Raw genomic sequence first — 8,601 nt, forward strand, 5'->3', positions numbered from 1 at the left:
GGGACTCCAGACCGTAGATCGTCGCCGGGTACTCCGGACTGGGAACCGTCGCTGGAGGCTCCGGACTGGGAACCCTCGCTGGAGGCTCCGGACTGGGAACCGTTGCTGGAGGCTCTGGACTGGGAACCGTTGCTGGAGGCTCCGGACTGGGAACCCTCGCTGGAGGCTCCGGAGCGCAGACCGTCGCTGGAGGCTCTGGACCGCAGACCGTCGCTGGAGGCTCTGGACCGCCGACTGTCGCTGGAGGCTCTGGACCGCCGACCGTCGCTGGAGGCTCTGGACCGCCGACCGTCGCTGGAGGCTCTGGACTGCAGACCGTCGCTGGAGACTCTGGACTGCAGTCCTTCGCCGGAGACTCCGGACCATGGATTGTCTCCGGGCCATGGATCATCACTGGAGGATTCGGGCCATGGATCACCACTGGAGGCTCCGGGCCATGGATCATCACTGGAGGCTTCGGGCCATGGATCATCACTGGAGCCTCCGGGCCATGGATCATCACTGAAGGCTTTGGGCCATGGATCATCAGTGGAGGCTCCGGGCCATGGATCATCACTGGAGGCTTCGGGCCATGGATCATCAGTGGAGGCTCTGGGCCATGGATCATCACTGGAGGCTCCGGGCCTTGCTATGTGAATTTCATTTCCCCCTAGCACAACCCCTAAACAGATCATGAAGTAGTATACATTATACTTATATTATATGTAACCACCCAGGTGTATTCAGGATACTTTGAACATTAAATGAACACTCAAAATTCTACGACTTTCTTACTCTGAGATTTTCGGGAGATGAAACTTTAACATCTTGTTTTAGGATGTTTGATACTTTATTCAGACAGTAATGAAGTGGGGAGAAAGGCAAATGCTAGAAAGAGTGGGAAGGTTGGAAGCAGGGATCCCTGCTCTCAGGTGGAAAGTTGTATTTGCAGGGGTGTGTTATCACTACACCAAGGCTTTGCACAGGAAACAATAATATTAATGGTTGATGGCAGTGGGTAACCAAATCATAGATTGCAGTATCGTTGTCCATAGACTGCTTTCAATGTAAGGACACAAACATGTTGTATTTTGCAATTTGGGTGAACTCTCTCTTTAAAATAGTTCTCGAAGAAAATCCTGCTTGCTCCCCAGGAGGGTTGGCCATCCCTGATCTATGTTTCCCAAGTGCTGGGCGTTTGATAATGTTCTTGTTATAACAATAATTTCTCAAAATCACCCAACCTTCAAGAAAAATAGAATGAATATCAATATTCAGGTGGTTTATGCCTATTGGTTGAAGATCCTTGCCATCATCTTACTCTACATAGACAAAATGTGAGTTTATGAGTTGAGTCCCCTTACCATTTCTGTCAAGCATGTGCACAACACTAAAATGTCAAAAATTACATTTGATTCCTGGAGCATTTAATAGCCATGCTTATTTGTATGACTTATTCAAAACTGTCCATGAATGGCTGCAATAATACATAGCTTCATATAATACATTTTCAAAGACACAAGTACATGTAGGCATATCAGATTACCCTGGCAAAATTGTGAAGAAGTGGAATAATAAAATAAGTGTGGGGAATAACAGTAGTGATCTTGCCTACAAGCACACTAATTGCTGATTATTTTAGACCAATGTTAATAATGAGAATTATTCCACTGATCAGACTAAATAAAGGAAATGGATAATAAAATCTCCTGAAGACAAGATGACATAAATCTTCCCCTACACCCTAGCTAAAATATTTGTATGTTCATTGTCCCTCCTCTAGAATCAAACTTACATTTTTCTGTATGTGGGAACTCCTTCAAGACTGTTGGAAAAGCATTCCAGGTGAAGCTGGTTGAGAGAATGCCAAAAGTGTGCAAAGCTGTCATCAAGGCAAAGGGTGTCTACTTTGAAGAATCTCAAACATAAAACATATTTTGATTTGTTTAACACTTTTTTGGTTACTACATGATTCCATATGTGTTATTTCATAGTTTTGATGTCTTCACTATTATTCTACAATGTAGAAAATAGAACAAATAAAGAAAAACCCTGGAATGAGTAGGTGTGTCCAAACTTTTGACTGGTACTGTAAGTATTCAGTACCCTTTGTTATGAGACTCGAAATTGAGCTCAGATGCATCCTCTTTCCATTGATCATCCTTGAGATGTTTCTACAACTTGACTAGAGTCTTCCTGTGGTACATTCAATTGATTGTACATGATTTAGAAAGGCACACACCTGTCTATATAAGGTCCCACAGTTGCCAGTGCATGTCAGAGCAAAAACCAAGTCATAAGGTCGAAGGAATTGTCTGTAGAGCTTCGAAACAGGATTGTGTTGAGGCACAGATCTGGGGAAGTGTACCAAAACATTTCTGCAGCAATGAAGGTCCCCAAGAATACAGCGGCCTCCATCATTTTTTAATGGAAGAAGTCTTCCTAGAGCTGGCCATTCGGCCAAACTGAGCAATCAGGAGAGAAGGGCCTTGGTCAGGGAGGCGACCAAGAACGTGTTCCTCCGTGGAGATGGGAGAACTTTCCAGAAGGATAACCATCTCTGCAGCACTGCCCCAATCAGGCCTTCATGGTATTGTGGCCAGACTAAAGCCATTCCTCAGTAAAAGGCATGACAGCACGCTTGGAGTTTGCCATAAGGCACCTAAAGACTCTCAGACCATGAGAAACAAGATTCTCTGGTCTGATGATACCAAGATTGAACTATTTGGCCTGAATGCCAAGCGTCACGTCTGGAGGATACCTGGCACCATCCCTACGGTGAAGCATGGTGGTGGCAGCATCATACTTTGGGGATGTTTTTCAGAGGCAGGGGCTGGGAGACTAGTCAGGATCGAGGCAAAAATGAACGGAGCAAAGTACAGAAATGAAAACCTGCTCCAGAGCGCTCAGGACCACAGACTGGGGCGAAGGTTCACCTTCCAACAGGACAACAACCCTAAGCACAAAGCTGTAATCACTTCCAAATATGCTTCAACAAAGTACTGAGTAAAGGGTCTGAATACTTATGTAAATGTGCTATTTCACTTTTAGGGGGGGGGGGGGGGGGGGGGAATGTTAACCTGTTTTTGCTTTGTCATTATGGTGTGTTGTGTGTAGATTGATGAGGGAAAAAACACAATTTAATCAATTTTAGAATAAGGCTGTAACGTAAAAAAATGTGGAAAAAGACAAGGGGTCTGAATACTTTCCGAAGGCACTGTATTCAAATAAAATGTATTCAAATAAAATGTTCCAACTAGTTTACAGGTTGCTGTCAATGTGGACCTCAATAACTCTTAAGACTCAATTTAATTAAACCACACTGTTTACTTGGTTAAGATAAAAAAAAAAGCCCAAAAACTCATGACCTGCATCTCAAATGGCACCTTATTCCCTATATAGTGCACTACTTTTGACCAGAGCCTTATGGGTCCTGGTCAAAAGTAGTACACTTTATATGGAATAGAGTGCCATTTGAGACAAATCCATACACTCAACAGGGACTGGTTGGGGAGGGAACAACAACAGACATTCAGTCCCACGGTACCTCTGTGACCTTTTTCTCGAGAGGGAACATCTTTGCCGAGAGCCCCAGGAGGATCCTATTTTGGAGGACTCCCGTGGCTTGCCCATCTCTCTGACAAGACACATCGTTCCCCTCAAGAACCCCACACGGCTCACTGATTCTCTCTACTCAAAGCACGGCCAGGCAGTGCACTCTATCTCCTCTCACTCAACAGGCATGGCTACTGGAGGTGGATTGTAAGGTACAAACATGAAATAAACAGCACACCAGCAAAGACAGATGACCATTCTTGACTTTGTTCAAGGTCAATTGTCTGCCTTTACTAGTGTGCTGTTTTTCATGTTATGTACAGTACCATGTCTTCACTATTATTCTACAATGTAGAAAATAGTACTAATAAAGAAAAGCCCTTAAATGAGTAGGTGTGTCCAAACTTTTGACTGGTACTGTAGATCTATACTCGCATATCAAGAAGCTGATTAAACAGCATGATCATTACACAGGTGCACCTTGTGCTGGGGACAATAAAAGACAACTGCCGTTTTGTCACACATCACAATGCCACTGATGCCTCAAGTTTTGATGGAGCGTGCTATTGGCATGCTGACTGCAGGAATGTACACCAGAGCTGTTGCCAGAGAATTTTATGTTAATTTCTCTACCATAACCCACCTCCAACATAATTTTAGAGACTTTGGCAGAACATCCAACCGGCCTCACAACCACAGACCACGTGTATGAAATCGTGTTGGCGAGCGGTTTGCTGATGTCAACTGTCAACGTTGTGAACAGAGTGCCCCATGGTGACGGTAGGGTTATGGTATGAGCAGGCATAAGCCACAGACAACGAACACAATTGCATTTTATCGATGGCAATTTGAATGCAGAGATATAGTGACGAGATCCTGAGGCCCATTGTCGTGCCATTCATCCACCCCATCACCTCATGAGAAATCCATAGGTTAGAGCCTAATGAATGTATTTCAATTGACTGATTTCCTTACATGAACTGTAACTCAGTAAATTCGTAGAAATTGTTGCGTATAGATGTAATTTAATTACCGGCTCTGACGAATGCCTTGAGGCCGATACGTAAAGCTTAATAAAGAGCAGTGATACTAGGAAGAGAAGTGTGCGGGTTTCTTATTTTTTCTCTCAAATTAACAGATATAAAAATCACTTTTTCTTTCATTAAAGTCAGTTAATTTACTGAAGTTAACATCGTAACAACTGTTTTGATATTTAGATACCTGGACAATACATAAAGACCATCTTCTAATACCAATTCCCATATTTATTCAAAATATATTTATTTTAGTTCCAAAACATGAGAATTGAAAAGATTGTTTTTTAAGTTATACAGTATAATATAATTTGCATTAAATGTAACAAATAGTTTAGGGGATAGACAGGGTTTTCCAAACTCGGTCCTCGGGACCCCAAGGGTTGCAGTTTTGGTTTTTGCCCTAGCACTATACAGCTGATTGTAATAATCAACTAATCATTAAGCTTTGATCATTTGAATCAGCTGTGTAGTGTTAGGGCAAAAACCAAAACGTTTAACCCTTGGTGTCTCGCTGTCAGTTTGGGAAACGATGGGAAAGACAGTCTTCAAATATCTTAACACAATAGTCTGCATTGGTAAGGACATTAACATAGCTTACCTCAATTACAGTAGATACACCATTAGATATAGGCCTGCACTATATCCTTGACTTCCTTTATCCATATTCAAATGTGTAGAAAGACACCGCATAACGCTACCTTCTGATTAAGAAAACCCTTTAAAACAATCATGTATTTACACTCTAAAATGGATTAAAACAAAATATTACAATCCCAGAGATATGTCAATCATGATGTGCTGAGTGTCCAGTGCTTGCATTAGATAACTTAATGGATTGGCTTTAACCATCACACTAGGTAGTCATTGTCATTCCGCAAAAACCTTTTTTGGTCAACTCTGTTACCCATAACTCTCTAACAATCTTAAATATTTTGGTAAATAGACGTCTGAGGGTTCTTAAAGCCAACAGTCTTGTTTCATCCATCACTATGACATGAGAGACCCCGAGCTTCTCCACTACTGTCCCTCCGTGGAAGTGGAATTCCAGAGCCCATGTGTCCACACAGGTGCTTTTAGGGTCACCTATGTCTGCGTACCTGTCCTGGTAGACCCTGAAAGGTCTGAACATGCTAGTGGGGAGGTCGTCCCAGCTATAGCGTTCCTCCACCTTAGCGATGCACTGTGCCGTCAGTGTCCACACTACAAATCCGACCAAAGACTTCCCTCAGCTGCTGCTCGTCCGTGTCCACGAAGTAGCTGTCTCCTTAGCAGTCGTATTCCTTGGCAAAGTGCTCCTTGGTGGAGGGCGACATGTGTATCATGTGACACAGTTTCCATGGCACCACCTGCTTCCTGTGTAGGCACTCCAGCAACCAGGCAGCCCACACCACGCCCTGCTGGTCTGAAGAGATCAGGTTCTTCACATGTATGTTCTCCACAGCGGCGATCACACAGTAGGTGTCCAGTCCCTGGTTCTGGACAACAATACCGCTACATCGGGCCACTGGTTTCTCTAGCTCCGCCTTGGGGTGCGCCTCGTTGCCGTCCATAACACAGAACTCCACGTCCACAACGTTTGTCTCCTCGGTGGCGCCAGATAGGTCCTGGGACTTGAAGTGGTCGATTACGCCGACATACTTCTTGGGCTTGGATGCTGCCGGCGCCTATCCCTTCTTCTTTTCGGGCTCGTCATTGTCATTGATGCGGAGGTGGCGCGAGAACAACTTCCCAGGCGGCTTGTTGTGAAACTGATCGAGCTCAGCTAGGGTCATGCACTGGTGCCACTCTTTGTCCTCCCGGATCTTCTCGATTCTGGGGAAGCGTAGCGTGCAGTTGGTTTTGTACATGTCACTATTGACTATTTCTGCTGCCTTCACCTGGATGATGGATGATGACCGAGTTGCACAGGTCAATACAGACTTCCGGTCTCTCGCTCCCACACAGGAAAGAGGCCGGAGGGTCGTTCTTCCGGTAGACATTCCAGTGCTTGGCCAGCTTCAGCCCCAAGTTATAGAGCTCCTTCATGGTGTAGCCAGAGCCGAAGCGACAGAGCTTGTGGAAGACAGAGGGTTTCTCTCCAGGCGTCAGAGCTTCGGGCCACCGCGACAAGGAAATGAGACATCATGCCACCTGACTTCCTTTTCCCCAGTAGCCTCCGACAATCAACAGGTCGGGCTCATCCATCAAGCCATCAACGTACTCCGGCTTGAGCCAGCCCTCACCTCGCTTATCGGGCTTGTAGATGGATGAGGGATCTTTCACCATGATGCCCTCCTACCTGTTGTCAATGACTTTGTTGAGGGGAGTTCACCACCTCTTGCATGGTTTTGGCCTCCGTTTTCGGCACCACGTGTACAGTGAAGACAGTCTGAAGGCTGTTGTGGCGCTCCTTCAACATCTCATTGCCAATCTTGTGGTCGTTCACAAGAAGTACATCGAAAACGGAAGAGCGTTTGGTGAAGCACCAAATTGCTGGGTGTACTCAAGGAGTTCCGCGTGAAGTACTTGTAGACGTCGCCATCATTGTGCAGCTGGATGTGTTCTCCATCCAGCTTGCTCTCTATGAAGAAGGTGCTGTTGCCCATCTGCTTCTCCACCTGGTGCATGTTGGCCACGGCGGCCAGCATAGGTTTGAAGGCAGAGAACAGGCCAATGGACACTTCGCTGAGGGACTGAGGGGTCGTGAAGCTGCCCGCAAACCTTGTTTAGGTCTGTGGTGACGTTGTAGAGCTCGGCCGCATCTGAGTGGAACACCTGGAGCACCGTCTCTTTGCTGACCCCCAGCTTCATGTCCTTCAGGATCATGCGGACAAGCCATTTCTGATCCAGTGACGTGCCCTTTGTGATAAGGTGCAGCAGGCTCTTCTTCACCAAGTCCTTCTGCTTACCGGCGTTGTTGATGGCCACAGAGTCCAGAAAGTCATTGACTTCTCTGATGTTGAGGTTGCCCTTGCTTGTGCAGCCTTTCAACAACAAGACTCTAAAAAGAGTCTGTGGTGGTAGGGTTGTCTTTGTGGAGAGCCGCATGGAACCTACTCCAGGAGTCCATGAAGTCACGGAGAAACTTTGATTTGTCTGGTCGGCGTTTGGTCTTCTATATTTTTTCAAGCATGTTGCACAGGTGAAGAAATGGAACTTGAGCAGCGACAGAGCTCTGGGGAGCAGCAGCTTTGCTTTTTGAGGTTCCCTCCATTGTGAAAGCTAAAAATAAAAAAAGAAGAACAAACATTAACGACCCGCAGATTCTAAGGGTGGCTCTTAGTTTTCATCCAGGTGTGTATGTAATTGTTTTATTGATTGAAAAATATGATACTGTACTTTAGTAGTGTTCTACAGTGCCTACTTCATTTGCAATGTATAGTGCTGGAGCCTGTACGTTATATGCAGCACAGTACATGCAGTATAACAACATTTCCCAAATTTCTCAGTTTCGTAGCTCATGACTACTCAATAAACAAAACATAACTTGAGAAGTATGTGTTTTAAAAAGCCATATGACCTAATTCATCACACAAGCCACATGTTTAGAAACTAGTTAGCGAGAATGTACACTATACAATGCATAGCCTAAATATTTATTGAAAACATCTCAAGTTAGCTACCTATCTTACCTCAAAGCAACCAGCCAACTCGTCAGTGTCTTGCAACTCTTTGGGGATCCCTCCTCTACAACATGCGACAAGCCCGGGTTATGACTGCATCATACATTTCCTGACGAACCTGAAACAAACCAGACAGTAGTTGAGTACTTGAATACTAAGCACAGCTAGCTAGCATTGTTGTGCCAAAGGTTGTGCAATGGCGCATGGAAATGCAGTTGGGGCCACTTTTGTAGGCTATGCTAGTTAGCATGCAATCTATAGACACAGCTGTTCGATACTAACGTTAGATAAATTCATGTTGTCATGTTGTGTGATACGATTACAAATGCAACAAATAATGTATCAAATTACATGATTACTTCTTCTCGGTTTCAAAACATAACCATTGCGGTTTTCGATTATTATTTACTAACTGTTATTTGAGTTTC

The 8,601-nt window shown here is 44.8% G+C and overlaps 1 pseudogene; it reads right to left on the reverse strand.

Moving 5' to 3' along the window:
* Window positions 1–5,419: 5,419 nt before the first annotated feature.
* LOC129859512 (DNA ligase 4-like) lies at window positions 5,420–7,607 on the reverse strand (annotated as a pseudogene).
* Window positions 7,608–8,601: the final 994 nt, after the last annotated feature.

This window comes from Salvelinus fontinalis, chromosome 7, assembly GCF_029448725.1.
Source record: "Salvelinus fontinalis isolate EN_2023a chromosome 7, ASM2944872v1, whole genome shotgun sequence".
NCBI lineage: Eukaryota > Metazoa > Chordata > Actinopteri > Salmoniformes > Salmonidae > Salvelinus > Salvelinus fontinalis.